Source organism: Bubalus kerabau, chromosome 17 (assembly GCF_029407905.1).
Source record: "Bubalus kerabau isolate K-KA32 ecotype Philippines breed swamp buffalo chromosome 17, PCC_UOA_SB_1v2, whole genome shotgun sequence".
NCBI classification, from domain to species: domain Eukaryota; kingdom Metazoa; phylum Chordata; class Mammalia; order Artiodactyla; family Bovidae; genus Bubalus; species Bubalus kerabau.
In genome coordinates this window covers 19271315-19293369 of record NC_073640.1, presented here as the reverse complement: position 1 = coordinate 19293369, position 22055 = coordinate 19271315, and the positions used below count along the sequence as shown (strand labels likewise).

The window sequence follows — 22055 nt, the reverse complement described above, 5'->3', positions numbered from 1 at the left end:
GGCTACCTCATGCGAAGAGTTGACTCATTGGAAAAGACTCTGATGCTGGGAGCGATTGGGGGCAGGAGGATAAGGGGACGACAGAGGATGAGATGGCTTGATGGCATCACTGACTCGATGGATGTGAGTCTGGGTGAATTCCGGGAGTTGGTGATGCATGGGGAGGCCTGGCGTGCTGCGGTTCATGGGGTCGCAAAGAGTCGGACACAACTGAGGGAGTGAACTGAACTAAACTGAGGGGCTAAAAGGTCATGCATATGCATAGGGATGCATATATATTAAACAAAAATCTAAAACTTGAAGAAAGTCCTAAGTTCTCACCTCTGGTTGGCTTTGAAGCATGTAAGCAGCAAGTTAAGATGGCAGCAGAGCTGTAAATCACCTGAGTATTGAAGATATTCCCAAAATGCACACAGAGCCCCTTGGCAAATACCCATAGACTTATGGGTTCCAGGCATTTAAGGCTATTTCTGCCCAATTATTAGCTGATCACTAAGAGACTTCAGTGTTCACTCATGACAAATATGTAGAGTTTAGAGACTTTTAGAAAGGTCACTAAACAAATAATGAAAACTACAACAAAAAGCAATAACAAAACCTGAGTAATGTAGAAAATCGAATTTTCAGAGTTACCTTACATAATATTTGAAATGTCTAGTTTCAACAACAAAAAGACACAATATACGCAAAAAAATCCATACACAGGAATCCAGAAAAAATTGTCCCTTATGTAAGTAAACATTGAACTTACTAAACTAAAACTTTAAATCAACTAGTCAAGTATGTCCACAGAGGCAAAGGAAACTATGTCTAAAGAACAAAAGGAATCAGGCAAATAATGTGTCATCAAATATAGAGTAAAAAAAGTTAAAAGATAGAATTTATAAAAAGAAATAAAACAGAAAATCTGGAGTTAAAAGTATCTAACTGAAATGAATAATTTACTGTATGGACTCAACATAAGATATAATGCAGATGTAAGCAAGCAGAACAAGAATTAGTGAACCTGAACATTCAATTCAGATTAATTGAAATAATTCAGATCAATTGAAATTTTTCAGTCAGAGAAATAAGAAGAAAAAGGAATGAATAAAAATAAACAGAATCTCAAAGACTTGTAAGGATGTTGTGACACCATTAAGCAGACAACACACACCTAATTGGAGTCCCACAAGCCTGATGGGAAGCTAAAGAGAAAGAAAAAGGGAAGAAAGAATATTTGAAGAAATAATGAGTGACAACTTCCAAACTTTGATAAATGAATCTACATAACCAAGAAGCTCAACAAGCTTTAAGTTAAACTCAAAGAGATCCGTATCTAGATATTATAACCAATCAAAAGCTAAAGACAAAGAGAGAATATTTAAAATAGCAAGAGAGAAGTGACTCTTCGTTTAACATTAGCAAGGGATCCTTGTAAGACTAATAGCTGATTTCTTGTCAGAAATCCTGGAGGCCAAAAGGCAATTGGATGGCTACTGAAAATGCTAAAAGTTAAAAAAAAACAAGCAAACAACAACAAAAAAAAACACCCTGGTAACTAAGAATTCTATATCCAGCAAAATTATCCTTCAAAAATAAAGGGGAATTTTAGGCATCTTCAGATAAACCAAAGAACTGAGAGGGTTCCTCACTAAAAATTGTGCTCTACAAGAAATACTGAAGGAAATCCTTCAGGCTGAAATGAAAGAACAAAAAATTTGAATTTCATGAAGAAATTAGATGACCAGTAAAGTTAACTACATAGTTAAATATCAATGACTTTTTTTTTCTTTGTTTGTTTGTATCTGCTTTTCCCCACTCTGATTTAAAGTTTTTAAATTAATTGTGATGATGGTTACAGAATATTTTGGATACATTCAAAATATTGAATTATATTACTTCAAATGGGTGAACTATAGGTAAGTGAATTATATCTCAGTAAAGCTGTCACCAAAGATATAATAAACCACTGTCATAGCTAGGACATATGATGACAATATAATACGGGACCCTGGATGGGATCCTAGAAGAGAAAAGGACATTATATAAAAATTAAGGAAATATGGATAAAGTATCAGTTTAGTTCAGTCACTCAGTCATGTCTGACTCTTTGTGACCCCATGGACTGCAGCATGCCAGGCTTCCCTGTCCATCACCAATTCGCAAAGCTTGCTCAAACTCCTGTCCATCCAGTCGGTGATGCCATCCAGCCAGCTCATCCTCTGTCTTCCCCTTCTCTTCCTGCCTTCAATCTTTCCCAGCATCAGGGTCTTTTCAATATATTCAGGACTGATTTCCTTTAGGATTGACTGGTTTGATCTCCTTGTAGTCCAAGGGACTGTCAAGAGTCTTCTCCAACACCACAGTTCAAAAGCATCAATCCTTTGGCACTCAGCTTTCCTTATAGTCCAACTCGCACATTCACACATGACTATTGGGAAAACCACAGCTTTGACTAGATGGACTTTTGTCAGCAAAGTAATGTCTCTGCTTTTTAATATGCTGTCTAAGTTGGTCATAGCTTTTCTTCCAAGGAGCAAGCATCTTTTAATTTCATGGCTACAGTCACCATCTTCAGTCATTTTGGAGCCCCTGAAAATAAAGTCTGTCATTGTTTCCCCATCTATTTGCCATGAAGTGATGGGACTTGTATGCTATGATCTTCATTTTTCGGCTGTTGAGTTTTAAGCTAGCTTTTTCACTTCCTCTTTCACTTTCACCAAGATACTGTTTATTTCCTTTTCACTTTCTGCTGTGAGGTTGCTGTCATCTGTGTATCTGAGGTTATTGATAGTTCTCCTGGCAATCTTGATTCCAGCTTGTGCTTCATCCAGCCTGGCATTTCACATGATGTGCTCTGCACATGAGTTAAATAAGCAGGGTGACAATATACAGCCTTGACATACTCCTTTCCCAATTTGGAATCAGTCTGTTGTTCCATGTCCTATTCTAACTGTTGCTTCTTGACCTGCATACAGATTTCTCAGGAGGCAGGTAAGATGATCTGGTATTCCCGTCTCTTTAAGAATTTTCCAGTTTGTTGTGTTCCCCACAGTCAAAGACTTTGGTGTAATCAATAAAGCAAAAGTAGATGTTTTCTGGAATTCTCTTGCTTTTTCTATGATCCAACATATGTTGGAAATTTGATCTCTGGTTCCTCTGTCTTTTCTAAATCCACCTTGAACCACTGGAATTTCACAGTTCACATACTGTTTAAGCCTGGCTTGGAGAATTTTGAGCATTACTATGCTAGCATGTAAGATGAGTGCAATTGTGCAGCTGCCTTGCCTTTCTCTGGATTGGAATGAAAACTGGCATTTTCCAATCCTGTGGCCACTGCTGAGTTTTCCAAATTTGTTGGCATATTGAGTGTACCACTTAAACAAAAATCTTTTAGGATTTGAAATAGCTCACTGGAATTCATCACCTCCACCAACTTTGTTTATAGTGATGCTTCCTGAGGACCACGTGACTTCACACACCAAGATATCTGGATCTAGGTGAGTGATCACACAATCATAGCTATCTGGGTCATTAGAATCTTTTCATATAGTTCTTTGTATTCTTGCCACCTCTTCTTAATATCTTCTGCTTTTGTTAGGTCCATACCGTTTCTGTCCTTTGTTGTGTCCTATCTTTGCATGAACTGTTCCCTTGGTATCTCTAATTTTCTTGAAGAGATCTCTAGTCTTTCCCATTCTATTGTTTTCCTCTATTTCTTTCCATTGATCACTGAGGAAGGCTTTCTTATCTCTCTTTGCTATTCTTTGGAACTCTGCATTCAGATGGATATATCTTTCCTTTTCTCCTTTGCCTTTAGCTTCTCTTCTCTTCTCAGCTACTTGTAAGGCCTCCTCAGACAACCATTTTGCCTTTTTGCATTTCTCTTTCTTGGTGATGGTTTTGATCACTACCTCCTGTAGAATGTTGTGAACCTCTTTCCATAGTTCTTCAGACACTCTATCAGATCTAATCCCTTGAATCTATTTGTCACTTCCACTGCATAATCATAAGGGATTTGCTTAAAGTCATAAATGGCCTAATGGTTTTAATTCCCTTCTTTCTTCAATTTAAGCCTGAATTTTGCAGTAAGGAGTTCATGATTTGAGCCACAGTCAGCTCCCAGTCTTGTTTTTCCTGACTGTATAGAGCTTTTTCATCTTCAGCTACAAAGAATGAAATCAATCTGTTTTTAGTATTGACCATCTGGTGGTATCCATGTGTAGAGTCATCTCTTGTGTTGTTATGCTATGACCAGTGCGTTCTCTTGGCAAAACTCTTGGACTTTGCCCTGCTTCATTTTGTACTCATAGGTCAAACTTGCCTGTTACTCCAAGTGTCTCCTGACTTCCTACTTTTGCATTCAGTCCCCTGTGATGAAAAGGACATCTTTTGTGTATGTGTGTGTGTGTGTGTGTTAATTCTAGAAGGTCTTGTAGGTCTTCATAGAACCATTCAACTTGAACTTCTTCAGCATTAGTGGTTGAGGTATAGATTCAGATTACTGATATATTGAATGGTTTGCTTGGAAACGAATCAAGATCATTCTGTCATTTTTGAGATTGCACCCAACTACTGCATTTCACACTCTCTCATTGACTATAAGAGCTACTCAATTTCTTCTAAGGGATTCTTACCCACTGTAGTAGATATAAGAGTCTATCTAAATTAAATTCACCCATTCTGGTCCATTTTAGTTCACTGATTCCAAAAACGTTGATGTTCACTCTTGCCATCTCCTGTTTGACCACTTCCAATTTACCTTGATTCATGGACCTAACATCCCAGGTTCCTATGCAATATTTTTCTTTACAGCATTGGACTTTATTTTCACAGACATACCCACAACTGGGCATCATTTCTGCTTTGGCTCACCTTCTTTCCTTGGAGAAGGCAGTGGCACCCCACTCCAGTACTCTTACCTGGACAATCCATGGATGGAGAAGCCTGGTAGGCTGCAGTCCATGGGGTCACTGAGAGTTGGATGCGACTGAGCGACTTCCCTTTCACTTTTCACTTTCATGCATTGGAGAAGGAAATGGCAACCCACTCCAGTGTTCTTGCCTGGAGAATCCCAGGGACAGGGGAGCCTGGTGGGCTGCCATCTATGGGGTTGCACAGAGTCGGACATGACTGAAGTGACCTAGCAGCAGCAAGTGAGGCCTATTTAGTCACAGCAAAACTATGTGTCACCTATGCAGGAATCTGCGGTTCTGCACAGAAACAGCTAAAGTTTGCATTGTTTTCTTCCTTGTGTTTGTCCCATATCTTCCTTGTGTTTGTCTAGTGCTAAGTTGTCACTGGAGACCAGGGCATTGTGGCTGCAAGAGTTGAAGTGGTTGTGCTTTAGCCGGGAACCTATGTTGCCTCTATGGTTAGTCTTACCCAGGGCCTGTTGGCTCCAGATCAAGTTTCAATCTGCAGTGTGAGTGGATGGAGCACTCCCACCGGGAAAGAAATACTGCATATTCTTACCCAGGAGCTATCCACTGGAGACACGAGCTTCTGTGATGCTGCCCACCACCTGGTATATGCACTAACAAACTCCTCTGCAACCAGACCCACCCCTAGATCCACTCCCATTATGGGGCACTGAAAATGGGGGACTCCAATGTCAGCCCCACCCCCACAACGTGCAGCTCACAAAGCCCACTGCTGCTAGAACCACAGGTCACTGTGAATACACTGAATGGAGCTCCCATGGTGGAACCATGCCCAGCCCTACACATGCTAACAATAGTTAGGCCCAGATTACACGCTAGGCCCTCCAGGCTGTCCCACACAGTTAGACTGAATTCTCTCCCAGGGCCCATCTGTTCAAGTCCAGGTTTCCATGACTAGCTGCTGTTGGTCCTAGCAGCCCCATTAAAGGATGGGAGGTGGCAGCTGTCAGACCATGTTAACCTCTGTCCCGATTGCTAGCAAGCCAGCAGGCACACATTTCTCATAAGCAGAGTTCAGGTCCTTCTAGTCCTTTTATCCCTCCCAGCAGACCTTATAGAAGGCAAGGAGGATTCCAGAACAAGGGGCCACTCATGTGGACTTTTCCTCTTTCACAGCTCCTTCCCAGGGATGTCAGTCCCTTTCTTATGCCTTTTTTCTTACCTCATACCCAGTTATGTGGGAATGTTTCTTGAAGCTTTGGTTGAATAACAGATCTTCTGCCAATTTTCAGTTGGTTTCCTGTGAGAATTGTTCCACATGTAGATATATTTTTGATATGTTTGTGGAGACAGGTGAGCTCTACATCCTCCTACTCTACCATCGTGATCTCCTCCACAATTATTTTAAAAATCTGTACAACTCTGAGACAGGTGATTGAGGTGCTCACTTTAATTACATTTTTATTGATTCTCCCTTACTTTATGTATTTAGTTGCTAATATTCTTGGTGCACATACAGATTTATCATGGCATAATACTCCTTATTTATCCTGCTTCGTGCTTTCACCCTTCAATCCCACTTTAATTTCAACAGGACCATTTTAGTGGGTCCAAGCACATGTGGTTTCTACATGACCACAGTAAAGTGGGATCTTTGATATACTTTTATTTATCCCCTGTACTTTTACTTATCACCTATACTCTTTCTTCATAGCCTGTTTCATAATCACCACTGCTTTAAAACTTCACATGCATCCTTTTTGCATCATCCTATTCCACCTCCCAGCTCATAAATTTGCTGAGTATTAGAATTCCCCCTACTATACCCATTCTGTTTGAAGAATCTTTGCTTTTTTCCTATTTTATATAACAATGTCAGTCTATCCATATCCATTTGCAGATATTCTGTTGTTCACCTCATTTTTTTGTTTCCCCCAGCTGAATTTTTCTATTCTTTTCTCTTTTTTGTGGCCAATCATTTCGTTAGTATATTCTTAGCTGGAGCATATGGGTGATATACTCCAACTTCTTGCATATAAAGAAATATTTTTAGATCCATTTAAAAGTATTCAGTACTTCAGAAGCCACAGGAATCTTGAGGTTTATGAACAATTTAAGAAGTTATTAGTGGAGAGAGATAATGATTCAAACTGGCTCTCTAGCCCTTGGTTTCTGCAGAAGGGTAGGAAGACCTATTTCTTTTCCGTGAAAGGCACAGACTTTTCTCTTCCATGAAAGACTTAGAAGTCAACCCGTGTGAAGGCTGAAATTGGACATTGCTGGAACTTACCCGCCCGGAGCAGCCAGAAAGTGATGCAAATATTAGAGCAATCAGTACAATTGAAAGGGCAGCTGGAGAGGGAGTGTTTAAGACAAATAGAGTGGAGTCTCCACCTGCACTCACTAGGGAAAGAGAGCCAGTCAAGCCTGTCCGGGTGATTGAAGAGATCTCACCAAGCAAGATTTAGTTTTCCAGATAGCCTTCTTTGTAGAAAGAAGCCATGCCTCAATAAAAATAAATTGTTTTCTGGTACCAGTCAGATTTATTTTGATAAATAAATGTATTATTCCAAGGGCTTGATTCCAAGTAAAGGAGGAGAAGGAAGGAAAAGGGAGAAAAAGGAGCCAGGGTTTTCATGTCTGTCTCCATGTGAATCCACTGTAAGAATTTCTCTGTAGGAATCACATCTAACCTGAGATCATTTGGAGAAGGTTCCACTTTCAGTTTTCCAGAGAGAATCACCAGTACCTACAGATTTAATACAGCCAGAGAAAGATAAAATAGATAAGCTTTAGGCCCCCTGACAAACTTAACTGAAGATTTTGCCCCCGGACAAAGGGGGTGACTTATTTCCATATATCCTCTCTACATATTGATGTGCATTCTCTCGGCCCTTTGAGACAACATTCTAGGACCACTGATCTGAGCCCAATGCCTCATGTAATTACATTTTTTTCAGATCTCAAGGAAGAGCCCTTGAGTGTGTATTTTTAATTATAAGGTAAGTAAGTAAAATATAAGTATTTGACTATGTATATGAAACATCTTGGGCAAAGTCATGCGGGTGAGTCCTAGGACCAGTTGGGAGTATTCATATAGTCTTACATGAGGCACTTCATTTCTTCTTATCCTCAAATGTGCTCTCACATCATTTGAATATACAGCATCTGTGCCATTGTTCTCAATTGCATTCTCTGATGGGAAGCTATATGACTTGATCTCTTACACATTATAGGTGTTTCATAAGGATTATCATTTAAAATAAGGGGAAAAGGCTCACTCCAGGGTGCCACATATTAAACATTTTATCTCTTCTTTTTAAAACAATCAGAGCTAAATGTTTTTACAGATAATCCCAGGTCTCATTAAAGGGGAGTAAATGTTCACTCTTATGAACACTTTTCAGATTCCTCAATAACCTAACTCATTAACATTTCCCTCTTCTCTTTTCCCATTGTCACATTTCCTCTAGTTTCCTCACCTTTTGAAATTCATCTAAGCATCTCTGTCTTGTGTACCCTTGGCTATGTTCTCCTGACTTTGCGTCCAGAAATAATTTCTGTGGCTATTTATTTAATGTCACCTACTCATGTAGTATCACTAAAAACACAAAACTTTTCCTATGATGGGCTGTCAGGAGTTGATGTCTTTATGTAATTTTCAAACTTTGCATTGTGTTTTGGAGAGGGAAGAAATCAATAAAGCTAGGCATTTTTGCCCTTACTTCACCTTCAGGTATTATTTTACTACTGAGAATGTTGAGTCTGCAATTAGACAGATTCTCCTCCTTGAAAAGGTAATGATACCTCATGAATGCAGGATTCCATAGCACTTCCCATCTATCCCGCCGCCTACAGGATGGACTGAGATCATTCTAGATTCAGAACATTAGTTCTCACTCTCTTTGTGGGTGGCTTCAACTTCATGCTCAGTTCAGTAAGTTTCTTTAGTGTAGCAGAAACCTCGCAGGTCAAATTCTGGGTTCCAGGATGGGCCAATTCTAATTCCTTACTTAAGAATATGGATTGGGACTGCACTGAAAGACCCTGAGCTTGAAAAATAATGCATTACTGTGGGCTCTGTCTTCTCAAGGTGACCTGGAGAACAGAAGAAGGAAGGACCTGGAATGAGGGAGATGTACAGAGAGGAGCCACAGTGGAGGCAAAGAGAGGATCCTTCTTGGTGACAGCTATGCCTTTCAGCTCAGTTCAGTCGCTCAGTCCTGTCTGACTCTGCAACCCCATGGCCTGCAGCACACCATGCTTTCCTATCCATTACCAACCTCCGGAGCTTGCTCAAACTCATGCCCATCGAGTCGGTGATGCCATCCAACCATCTCATCCTCTGGCATCCCCTTCTCCTACTGCCTTCAATCTTTCCCAGAATCAGGGTCTTTTCCAATGAGTCAGTTCTTTGTATCAGGTGGCCAAAGTATTGGAGTTTCAGAATCAGTCCTTCCAATGAATATTCAGGACTGATTTCTTTTAGGATTGACTGGTTGGATCTCCTTGCAGTCCAAGGGACTCTCAAGAGTCTTCTCCAACACCACAGTTCAAAAGCATCAATTCTTTGGCACTCAGCTCTCTTTATAGTTCAACTCTCATACCCATACATGAATAGTAAAAAACATAGCTTTGACTAAACATACCTTTGTCAGCAAAGTAATGTCTGCTTTTTAATATGCTCTCTAGGTTGGTCATAGCTTTTCTTCCAAGGAACAAGTATCTTTTAATTTCATGGCTGCAGTCACCATCTGCAGTGATTTTGGAGCCCAGAAAAATAAAGTCTCTCACTGTTTCCATTGTTTCTCTGTTTATTTGCCATGCAGTGATGGGATGGATGCCATGTTCTTTGTTTTTTGAATGTTGAGTTTTAAGCAAACTTATTCACTCACAAGAGGCTCTTTAGTTCCTCTTCACTTTCTGCCATAAGGGTGATATCATCTGCATATCTGAGGTTATTGATATTTCTTCCAACAATCTTGATTCCAGCTTGTGGTTCATCCAGCCTGGCATTTCACATGATGTACTCTGCACATGAGTTAAACAAGCAGGGTGACAATATACAGCCTTGACATACTCCTTTCCCAATTTGGAACCAGATTGTTCTTCCATGTTAATTCTAACTGCTGCTTCTTGACCTACATACTGATTTCTCAGGAGGCAGGTAAGGTGGTCTGGTATCCCCATCTCTTGAAGAACTTTCCACAGTTTGTTGTGATGCACAAAGTCAAAAGCTTTGGCATAGTCAATAAAGGAGAAGTAGATGTTTTTCTGGAATTCTCTTGCTTTTTCTATGATCCAACATATGTTGGCAATTTGATTTCTGGTTCCTCTGCCTTTTCTAAATCCACATTGAACAAATGGAAGTTCACAGTTCACTTACTGTTGAAGCCTGGCTTGGATAATTTTGAGGATTACTTTGCTAGCATGTGAGATGAGTGCAATTGTGCAGCTATTTGAACATTCTCTGGCATTGCCTTTCTTTGGGATTGGAATGAAAACTGACCTTTGCAATTCTTATAGCCACTGCTGAGTTTTCCAAATTTGTTGGCATATTGAGAGCAACACTTTCACAGAATCATCTTTTAGGATTTGAAATAGCTCAGCTGAAATTCCAATACCTCCACTTGCTTTGTTCATAGTGACGCTTCCTAAGGCCCACTTGACTTCACATTCCAGGATGTCTGGCTCTAGGTGAGTGATCACACAATCATGGTTATCTGGGTCATTAAGATCTTTTTTGTATAGTTCCTTGTATTCTTGCCACCTCTCCTCTTAATATCTTCTGCTTTTGTTAGGTCCATACTGTTTCTGTCATTTATTGCACCCATCTTTGCATGAAATGTTCCCTTGGTATCTCTAATTTTCTTGAAGAGATCTCCAGTCTTTCCCATTCTATTGTTGTCCTCTATTTTTTTCCATTGATCGCTAAGGAAGGCTTTCCTATCTCTCCTTGCTATTCTTTGGAACTCTGCATTCAAATGGGTATATCTTTCCTTTTCTCCTTTGCCTTTTGCTTCTCTTCTTTTCTCAGCTATATGTAAGGCCTCCTCAGACAACCATTTTGCATTTTTGCATTCTTTTTCTTGGGGATGTTTTTGTTCACTGTCTCCTGTATAATGTCATGAACCTCTGTCCATAGTTCTTCAGACCCTCTGGTCTATCAGATCTAATCCCTTGAATCTATTTGTCACTTCTACTATAATCATAAGGGATTTGATTTAGGTCAAACCTGAATGCTCTAGTGGTTTTCCCTACCTGCTTCAATTTAAGCCTGAATTTTGCAATAAGGAGTTCATGATCTGAACCACAGTCAGCTCACGGTCTTGTTTTTGCTGACTGTATAGAACTTCTCTATCTTTGGCTGCAAAGAATATAATCAATTTTATTTCAGTATTGACCATCTGGTGATGTCCATGTATAGAGTCTTTTGTTGGAAGAGGGTGTTTGCCATGACCATTGTGTCCTCTTGGCAAAACTCTGTTAGCCTTTGCCCTGCTTCATTTTGTACTCCAGGGCCAAATTTGCCTGTTACTCCAGGTATCTCTTGACTTCCTACCTTTACATTCCAGTCCCCTATGATGAAAAGGACATCTTTTTTTGGTGTTAGTTCTAGAAGGTCTTGTAGGTCATCACAGAACCGTTCAACTTCAGTGTCTTCAGCGTTACTGGTTGGGGCATAGATTTGGATTACTGTAATATTGAATAGTTTGCCTTGAAAACTAACAGAGATCATTCCATTGTTTTTGACTGCACCCAAGTACTGCATTTCTGACTCTTTTGTTGACTCTGAGAGCTACTCCATTTATTCTGAGGGATTCTTGGCCACAGTAGCAGATATAATGGTCATCTGAATTAAATTTGCCCATTCCAGTCCATTTTAGTTCACTGATTCCTAAAATGTCGATGTTCACTCCTGTCATCTCCTGTTTGATCACTTCCAATTTACCTTGATTCACGGGCCTAACATTCCTATGCAATATTGCTCTTTACAGCATTGGACTTTACTTTTATCACCCGTCACATTCACAACTGGGCGTTGTTTTTGCTTTGTCTCCATCTCTTCATTCTTTCTTGAGTAATTTCCTCACTCTTCTCCAGTAACATATTGGGCACCTACCAACCTGGGGAGTTCATCTTTCAGTGTCATATCTTTTTTCCTTTTCATTCTGTTCATGGGCTTCTCAAGGCAGGAATACTGAAGTGGTTTGCGATTCCCTTCTCCAGTGGACCACATTTTGTCAGAACTCTCCACCATGACCCATCCATCTTAGGTGGCCCTACACTGCATGGCTCATAGTTTCATTGACTTAGACAAGGCTGTGTTCCATGTGATCAGTTTGATTAGTTTTCTGTGATTGTGGTTTTCATTCTGTCCACCATCTGATGGATGAGGATAAGAGACTTACAGAGCTTCCTGATGGGAGAGACTGACCGTGGGATAACTTGGTCTTGTTCTGATGGTGGGGGCATGGGTCAGCAGTGGCCTGCTGCAGGGTCAGTAAATCTTTAATCCAATTTTCTGTTGATGGGCGGGGCTCTGTTCCCTCCCTGTTGTTTGACCTGAGACCAAACTATGGTGGAGGTAATGAAGATAATGATGACCTCCTTCAAAAGGTCCTGTGCACACACTGCTGTGCTCAGTACCCCTGACCCTGCAGCAGGCCACTGCTGACCCATGCCTCCGCTAGAGACTCCTGGACACCCCGCACAGGCAAGTCTGGGTCAGTCTCTTGCAGAATCACTGATCCTCTCTCCTGAGTCCTGGTGCTCACAAGCTTTAGTTTGTGCTCTCCAAGAGTCTGTTTTCCCAGTCCTGTGTAAGTTCTGTATTCAAATCCCACTGGCCTCCAAAGTCAAATTCTCTGGGAGTTCTCAGTCCCTTTGCCAGATCCCCAGGCTGGGAAATCTGTTGTGGGTCTTAGAACTTTCTTAACTGTGGGAGAATTTCTTTGGGATCATTGTTCTGCAATTTGTGGGTTGTCTGCTCAGCAGCTCTATGGTGGGGTTAATGGCGACCTCCTCCAAGAGGATTTATGCCACAAGCTGTGTGACCAGGTACCTGTGCCCAGAGCCTCTGCCCCTGCAGCAGGCCACTGCTGACTCGTACCTCCACAGAAGACTCAAACACAGGTCTGGCTCAATCTCAGTAGGTTCTCTGGGTCCTGGTGTGCACACAGTTTTGTTTGAGTCCTCTGAGCAGGTATGGGGTTTAATTCTAAATGCAGTTTCACCCTTCCTACCATCTTACTGGGGCTTCTCCTTTGCCTTTGGATGTGCAGTATCTTTTTTTCAGTTCAGTTCAGTTCAGTTCAGTTACTCAGTCATGTCTGACTCCTTGCGACCCCATGAACCACAGCATGCCAGGCCTCCCTGTCCATCACCAACTCCCGGAGCCCACCCAAACCCATGTCCACTGTGTCAGTGATGCCATCCAACCATCTCATCCTCTATCATCCCCTTCTCCTCCTGCCCTCAATCTTTCCCAGCATCAGGGTCTTTTCAAATGAGTCAGCTCTCCGCTTCAGGTGGCCAAAGTATTGGAGTTTCAGCTTCAACATCAGTCCTTCCAAAGAACACCCAGGACTCATCTTCTTTAGGATGGACTGATTGGATCTCCTTGCAGTCCAAGGGACTCTCAAGAGTCTTCTCCAACACCAAGTTCAAGAGCATCAATTCTTCAGTGCTCAGCTTTCTTCACAGTCCAACTCTCACGTCCATACATGACCACTGGAAAAACCATAGCCTTAACTAGACGGACCTTTGTTGGCAAAGTAATGTCTCTGCTTTTTAACATGCTGTCTAGGTTGGTCATAACTTTCTTTCCAAGGAGTAAGCATCATTTAATTTCATGTCTGCAATCACCATCTGCAGTGATTTTGGAGCCCCCAAAAATAAGAGTAAGCATCTTTTAATTTCATGGCTGCAATCACCATCTGCAGTGATTTTGGAGCCCAGAAAAATAAAGTCAGCCACTGTTTCCACTGTTTCCCCATCTATTTGCCATGAAGTGATGAGATCGTGATCTTACTTTTCTGAATGTTGAGCTTTAAGCCAACTTTTTCACTCTCCTCTTTCACTTTCATCAAAAGGCTCTTTAGTTCTTCATTTTCTGCCATAAGGGTGGTGTCATCTGCATAGCTGAGGTTATTGATATTTCTCCTGGCCATCTTGATTCCAGCTTGTGCTTTCTCCAGCCCAGTGTTTCTCATGATGTACTCTGCATATAAGTTAAATAAGCAGGGTGACAATATACAGCTTTGACATACTCCTTTAACTATTTGGAACCAGTCTGTTGTTCCATGTCCAGTTCTAACTGTTGCTTCCTGACCTGCATACAGGTTTCTCAAGAGGCAGATCAGGTGGTCTGGTATTCCCATCTCTTCAGAATTTCCCACAGTTTATTGTGATCCACACAGTCAAAGGCTTTGGCATGTCAATAAAACAGAAATAGATGTTTTTCTGGAACTCTCTTGCTTTTTCCATGATCCAGTGGATGTTGGCAATTTGATCTCTAGTTCCTCTGTCTTTTCTAAAATCAGCTTGAATATCTGGAAGTTCATGGTTCACATATCTTTTTTTTGGTGGGATCCAACTTTCTCCTGTCAATGGTTGTTCAGCAGCTAGTTGTAATTTTGGAGTTCTCATAGGAGCAGATGAGCGCATGTCCTTTTACCGCATCATCTTGCCATGAATAGTTCTCTCAGGAGAAGATGAGTGCACGTCCTTCTACTCCACCATCTATGCCTTTGGTTCCATTCTTTTCTGAAACCCAGCTGCATCATGGATCCATGAGCTACCCTGATAACCTTATAACCAATTCCTCTTATTTGCTTTTTCTCCTTGAATAGCTCCAATAGGTTTCTGATCCAACCAGTTAGGTCCTTACTAATAAACATGTGTGTGTATGTCACTCAGTCATGTCTGACTCTGTGACCCCAGAGACTGTGGCCCACTAGGCTCCTCTGTCCATGGAATTCTCCAGGCAAGAATACTGGAGTGGGTAGCCATTCTCTTCTCCAGGGGATCTTCCGAGTCCAGGGATCAGACCCATGTTTCCTGCATTGCAGGCAGATTCTTTACCATTTGAGGCCCCAGGGAAGCCCACTAATAGATATATTTAAGTTTTAATGAATTCTTCTCTCCTCCTTTTACCTTTTCCCATGTAATTGCTGGCTTTTGCCTTCATGGTTTTGCTGAGAAAGTACTTGTACATTTGTGTGTTGTATATGGATCTGTATCATTATAGACAAAAGACATATTTACCCTATTCATGAATAAGTGCAGCAAAAGGCATTTCAGAACCTCCCTTTGAAACAGGAGGGATAGGGGCAGGGCACAACCTTTAAAAGAATGACATAGCCATTGAGGATATGACAAAACTGATTGGAATCTATTAGGTTCAAGATGGTGGAAGATTTGACTTTCAGTAGACCTTGAACCTCATTATCTGCTCATTGTAATGCATTAGCATACGCTAAATGACACATCTATGAGCACCATGACAGTTCCAAGACTGATCATAAAAGGCCAAAAAGTGTGTGGTGGCCCAGTTCTTGGAAATCCCTGCCCTCTCCCCCAAATAGTTGGAATTATTTAGCCTCATTAGCCTATGAAATATCCTCATTGGCCTCCCACTCATTAGCCTATGAAATTACCCAGCCCATAAAATCTAACCATCTCACATTTCTGGGCCTTTCACCTTCTGAAATGGCCCACATTCCATCTGTGAAATGTGTTTCTCCCAGGGCTACTCTTGCCTTTTGAAATGGACTACATTCTGTCTAAGGTATATCTCTCTAAATAAATCTACTTCTTACCTATCACTTTGCTTCTCACGGAATTCCTTCTGTTCTGAGACATAAAGAACCTGAGCTTCATTAAGTTCTTAGACCAGGTATGCAATCTCAATTAAAAGACAGTGGGTTTGAGACCCAGCCTGTATGTTCAAGTCCCAATCTGAGTTTGGTTGGATTCAAATCTCATCTCAGTGTGTGGTTTCATTCCATGTGAGATGTGTGGTTTCTACTTGGTGAGCCACCTGCACCCCCTTATCAGATGCAGTCACTCATCAGCACCAATCTACGTGGAAGTGCAGACTGGTGTCAAAGAATCTTTCATGTTTTTCATAATAAATAAGAAATATGAATTTTATGAGAAATCTCTTGGTTTTGAAATGTTGACTCAATTTGTGTTTAAATATGCAATAGACCAACCAAAAAGCACCTTGCAAAAGTCTGTGGGCTGCTTGAGATCTCTACTGTAGCTACTCAGTAGCTTGCAGAACCTTGCTACTCAGAGTGTGGTGTGAAAACCAGCAGCACTGGCATCACCCAGGAACTCACTCAGAATACAGAATCCCAGGCCCACCCAGACCTGGTGAATCAAAATCTGCTTCTTAACAAGTTCCCTAGGCAGTTTGTTTGCACGTGAAACACCAAGAAATCTTGGCTTAATTCACTTGTTCATAACTGGGCTGCATTTTGAAATCATCTGAGGAGCTTAAAAAAGTACTGATGTCTCTGGGTCCTACTCCAGAGATTCTAATTAGTTCATGATGCAGCCTGGACATTTTCCTAAGCTCCCAAGTTGATTTTAACATGAAGCAAATGTCAAGGACTGCTGCTGTACCACAGACCCCCTACTTCCTCTCACCTCCCAGGTAACACACCCAGTAGTGGACTCAAACCTTACCTGCTTTGGCCTGTGAGTTGATGACCCTGACTGGAGTCTTATGACTTGACAAGAGTTGCAAATCAAAGGTCCACAAATATTGCCAGAATACAGAAAAACTCTTTTTTTTTTTTGGTCAAGAACAATGTTTCAAAAAAAATTCAATCTGATGGGCCTAAATTAGAAGACAGTACTTTCCTAAGTGCTAACAAGAAACATCAAGTATGAACATCTTAGAAAACTAAACTATTATGGCCAAAAGCACTCAATTACACACTATAAAGATTCTAAATATACAAAGCTAAGCCAAGACCTGCACCTTAAATGATCTCAGTCATCTGAAAATTCCAGTCCTTTGAAAATGTAGTCAAATGAGCAACAATAGCAAAACAACCAAGGTTGAACACTGAGAAAATGAACACCTAAAATTAGAGTAAAGGAAATATGTGTTCTTTTCCATTTTGAGACCTAATCATGCACCCTGATCATAGCTCCCACATTCTAGCAACTAAAACAAGCTTTTCTGTTTGTTCTGAGTGTGTGTGTATAAAGTTCTCCCAGCGCAACCAACTACAAACAAGAAAACAAGCCCACAGTTATTTATCCTCCCTGTGCCCATGCTCTTTGCAATGGGATGTGGTTTCTCCCCTTAAAAGGGAGGATCTATTGCCACCCTTTGATTCTGGACTTGCTGGTAAGTTTCTTTGGCCATTAGAATAGGCAGAAGTGATGTTGTCCATTCCTGAACCTAAGCATCAAGAGGCTTTGTTCATTGCTTCTCTCTTTTAGGCCCCTGCTTCTGGAATGTGAGCAAGCTGAATTAGCTGAATTCAGAGAAGACCCAAGGTCTTCCTAAACCAGCTCACAGCCAGCTGACTCTCAACATTTGAGAAAGACCAACTGACATCAGCAGAGTCATCTACCTGCCCCACCACTGACAAAGATTCATTAGCAAGCTTGTGTGTGTGCATGATAAGTCGCTTCAGTCGTGTCTGACTCTTTGTGACCCTATGGACTGTATCCCCAGGCTTGTCTGTCCATGGGATTGTCCAGGCAAGAATATTGGAGTGGACTGCCATGTCCTCCTGCAGGGAGTCTTTCCAACCCAGGGATCAAACCTGTGTCTCCTGCAGCTCCAGTATTGCAGGCGGATTCTCTACCACTGAGCCACAAAGGAAGCCCTGAGTAAGCCTAGCTAAGAGCAATAAATTAATCCATCCATCCCACAGAGTCATGAATCATATAAAAGCTTGATTTGTTTTGGAGTGCTTCGTTACACAGAAATAGCCAAGTGACATACCCACCCTAGAGAATTTCAACTAGACATTAAAATCCCAAAGAAACAACTAGAAAGCAGCTAAGCTAAACTAGAAAAGACTAAGGAGGGTGACAAAGTGAACTACATGGGAGATGATTTCTCTATCCTTGTCAACCAGGAGTGCACAAGAGTTCCCTTCTCCACATGCTCACCAAAACTTATCTTTTGTCTTTTTGATAGTAGGCATCCTAACAGGTGTGAGGTGATATCTTATTGTGGTTTGCATTTCCCTGATGATTAGTGATGCTGAGCATCTTTTTATGTATTGGTTGGCCATTTGCATGGAGGATCTTGCTTATTAAATACTCCTTGAGACACATGTTCTGGGCTTCCCTGGTGGCTCAGTGGTAAAGAATCCACCTGCTAGTGCAGGAGACATGGGTTCGATCTCCGAATCAGGAGGATTCCCTGGAGAAGGAAATGGGAGCCCACTCCAGTATTCTTGCCTGGGAAATCCTATGTACAGAGAAACCTGGTGGGCTACCGTCCACAAGTTGCAAAGAATTGGACATGACTCAGGGACTAAACAACAACAACAGAACTATGTCCTGGATATCTGTCTCTTTGTTCACACACACACACACACACACACAAAGTGACAATTCTATAACTGTCTTATCAAAATCATCCCCATCTCCTGAGAGTCTCAGGAGAGAGACTATATAGCTCTCTGAATAGAGAGACTATACAGGCCTACTATGTAATAGGTCACTGTTGACATTTCTTCACATCATTTTGAACTGGACACCATCCAGGACAGACGACCTCCCAGAGAAAGAAGTGGTTCCAAATGTTAACAGTGAGCTGAGAGCAGCCCAGATATGTGATCAGGAACATGCAATGAAAATCATTTTCAATAAGTTCCTGTGACTAGCAATTCTTAGAAAGCTTTCTATGGGATGCCATCTGGACGCATAACTATCACCAGGATGAAACGGCACTGGCCTCCACTCTCGCCGTGCACATGTCTTATAATTATCTATACTCCCAAGTTTTCTGAGTTTTTATTTTAAAAATTAAGGGAAACTTTATCATTTCATATTTGGTTTTCAATACAATTGTAGCACACTTTCTAAAATGCCAAGTAATCTAAAAGTAATTTACATGTGAGCTAGGGATATGCCGGATTTTTAGGATATTTTCCTTCTTACTTCCCAAATTGTGCTCTGACTAATCTAGTAGTAAAATTAGTTAAATATTCAACTAGGCACAAGCTGCATGATTAGAGAGGATAGCTGTGAGAGCTGGAAGGAAACCAGGCTGATTTAAAATTTATCAAGAGATCATTTAATTCCATGCAATGAGCATTTCCTGCACTGCCAGGGAACTGGTCATCATTATTCATTAAGACACAACCCACATGGAGCTAGATTAAGGAGTGATCATTCAGAGACCTCACTAGTTTTTACATACAAATGAGACACCATGGTCTCAACAGCACAGACCAGCCTCCAGATGGCAATTTCACCTTGTGGGTCATTAAAACAAACCTGTCCTTGGAGCTTTATCCAGCAGACAATGCCTCACCCCACTACAATCAACCTGATATGTGCAGCACGTTGCATGTTGCTGCCTTGATTAGAGTACACCAATCATCCAATTACACAGCATGATTTCTCAAGCCTCTCTTGAAACAAGCCCCTAGAAAACCAGGAGGAAAATCAAATTGAAGGAAGCCCCAGGATTTCAATAGGCTTTAACCACAAAGGCTTTAATTTGTTTATCGGTGAATAAGGGGTGGAAGGGAAACAAGGTTCTTTATTTTCTGCCCAGTCTTTCCCGGGCAGGGACACAGCTCAGCAGCAGAAGGTAAATGTGCCATGTGGGAAAGCCTCCTCTGGCCTTTCCTTCTTCCTTTCCCTCTAGGCTGACCAAGCAGGGTGCTTTCACCTTGGTTACTAACACATAAATCGAGAGGAAGCAGCTCACTTCACTGACTGCATCATTAACTAGCAAGACTGTTCTTTACATTTGATAAAGTGACCTGCAAAATAGATCTTTTGCAGAAAGCATACATCCTAATGTCTCCTTATGAATAAAAACCAAGTGTCCATGAAAAGACTCCTCTGGAGAAACATAACTAGCACTTTTTGGATTCCTGCCCTCAGGCTGACACAACATAAAGCGCTGGGTGCCAGTGTTAAATTCACTCTCAACCTCTCTAGTGGGACCTTGACGTTCGGATGGGTCTGTCCTTTGCTTATGGACAGGCAGGAGAGGCAACACAGAGTAAGAAATGATGCTGGACAATTTGATAAAACAAGCTCAGCTTCCAGTTCTTTCCAGAGGACAGGGTGACATGACTGAGAGCGTGGACACTGGAAGCAGACCAATTGGAGTCTGAGTTCTAATTTTACCACCTTTGGATCTTGGTAAAGCTCTTAAACTGCCCCCTACTCTGAGTCTTGGTTTCTACTGAGGTAGAGATACTCCCTTTTATCTGCTAGATGAAGTCATAATTCATGCCAAGTTTCCAGCACAGGATATGATGCATGAAGAGTATTGCGCCAATGCTGGTTATTATTATTTATCATACTATTTCCCTTTATTTATTCTCCTTTCAGTCCCTTACAGGTGTAGCTTGAGAGCTTTACCTAAAACAACTTCCAGCAGATGGAAGTGAGAAGCTAAAGGAGATCACGTGGTGTGATGATGATAAGGCAGTAATTAAACAGGAATTACCACATAAATTCAACTGGGCAGGAGGGATCAGGTAGGAAATCTGGTCTATCCGTTTTTTATCAGAGGAAGAACTGTGCTTGTAGTGATGCTGGAGCTGGAGGCAAAGAGTGTGGGGTTGAGAGGAAATGGGAGCCTCAACACCTATGGCTTTCACTTTGATTAAGACTCCATTCTTTGCACCACATCCTTCAATGAGAGGAACATTGAACACAGGCTGTGGTCCGAGAGACCCAATTTTGATCTGCTGGCTCCCAGAAGCAGCCATCTGCCACATCTGATTGGGGAGCAGAGATAAAATTACATTGCTGCGGCATCACTTCCCTACTCCCTAAGAAACCCGGTGAAGGATGGTAGGCTGGCTGGCTGTGGCCACTTAGAGGACAGTCCATTCCGTGTTAATGGAGCAGAGAAAAGCGGGACAGCAAAACCGGGAGAGATGCATTTTATGTTTTTTTCATGGAGGGACCTCAGGGAGAGACAACATCCCATAGCAACGCTGGTAAAAGAAATCAGAACCGTGTTAGTATGGTGACATCTCTATCAGTTTCCCAGACCAGAGGAACAAGGACAATTTTGAAAAGAGAGGAGCAGCCGGAAATAAGAAAAAAAGACTTCCTCATGAGATCACGGCCAAAACGCAGTTCGCCCACAGCATGGAGGTGAAAGCCTTCGTAGAGACAGGAGGCTCAGCTGGAGCAGGAGCAAGGGGCCCTTGGTTGTAGTTCTTCCCAGAAGCACTGGGGAGGCGGACGGTGGGGGTGGCAAGAGATGGTGGGTGATCTACAAAGGAGGTGCTCTTCCAGCAGTTTTTTTCACACTCTATGTTGACATAGAAGAGAGACATCAGAGGGCATAAGTGTGGAAGCAAGACCACAAAATGCACAGGGAAAACCGTCCAAAGGGGGCATGTGCTTATTACTGGCCCTCTCCCCAACCAGTTCTCCCCGTGTTAGCACCTGCTGACGCTTGCGGCCCTAGCCCTGCTGTTAACCACCGCTGGAACTTAGGAGATTTATTTTCACCTACCAGCTAGGGGTGCTGCTGCTTGTTCTGCCTCTGAAGTGTTCCGAGGTGGATTCATTCAGGGCTTTGACAGCAAAGGTGCTGTCAGCATCCTGTTCCTCTCCAGGGAGACACGAACGAGAGAGTACATACACCCAGACTTGGGAAATGGAGATTGGGGACCGCCTCTCCCCCTTCCTCCAACATTTTACAAGTGAGACTGCGATGGCCTCAGGAAAGCTAACTGAGTTCTATAAAGTCACACACCCTGTTCAGAGGTGGACCTGGGGCTAGAAACTACGCAGCTTTAGAGGAATAAACCCCTTCCTTGTTAACAAGTTCAATACTGAAGTGCGTGTGAATTAATGGGTATCTCCTTTATTGAAGGCATGAAAATCAGGATGATTTTTTTACAGTTGTGACAGCTCGCAAGAATCAAAGTCCTTCCCATATCTGAGAGTCTACCAACCCCCAGAAAACAAGACAATGGAGAAACTGAGTGTCAAAGCCAG

The 22055-nt window shown here is 41.8% G+C and overlaps 1 long non-coding RNA gene across 2 annotated transcripts in view; it reads left to right on the top strand.

Moving 5' to 3' along the window:
- LOC129631842 (uncharacterized) overlaps positions 1–21839 on the top strand; it is a 45542-nt gene extending 23703 nt beyond the window's left edge. The window contains exons 3-4 of one of the 2 annotated variants that reach the window (XR_008704198.1): positions 20424–20572; positions 21671–21839. This is a non-coding gene — a long non-coding RNA (uncharacterized LOC129631842). Of the gene's footprint in view, positions 1–17330; positions 17803–20423; positions 20573–21670 lie in introns of those variants that run through there. The other variant, XR_008704199.1, reaches the window with a different exon arrangement.
- Positions 21840–22055: the final 216 nt, after the last annotated feature.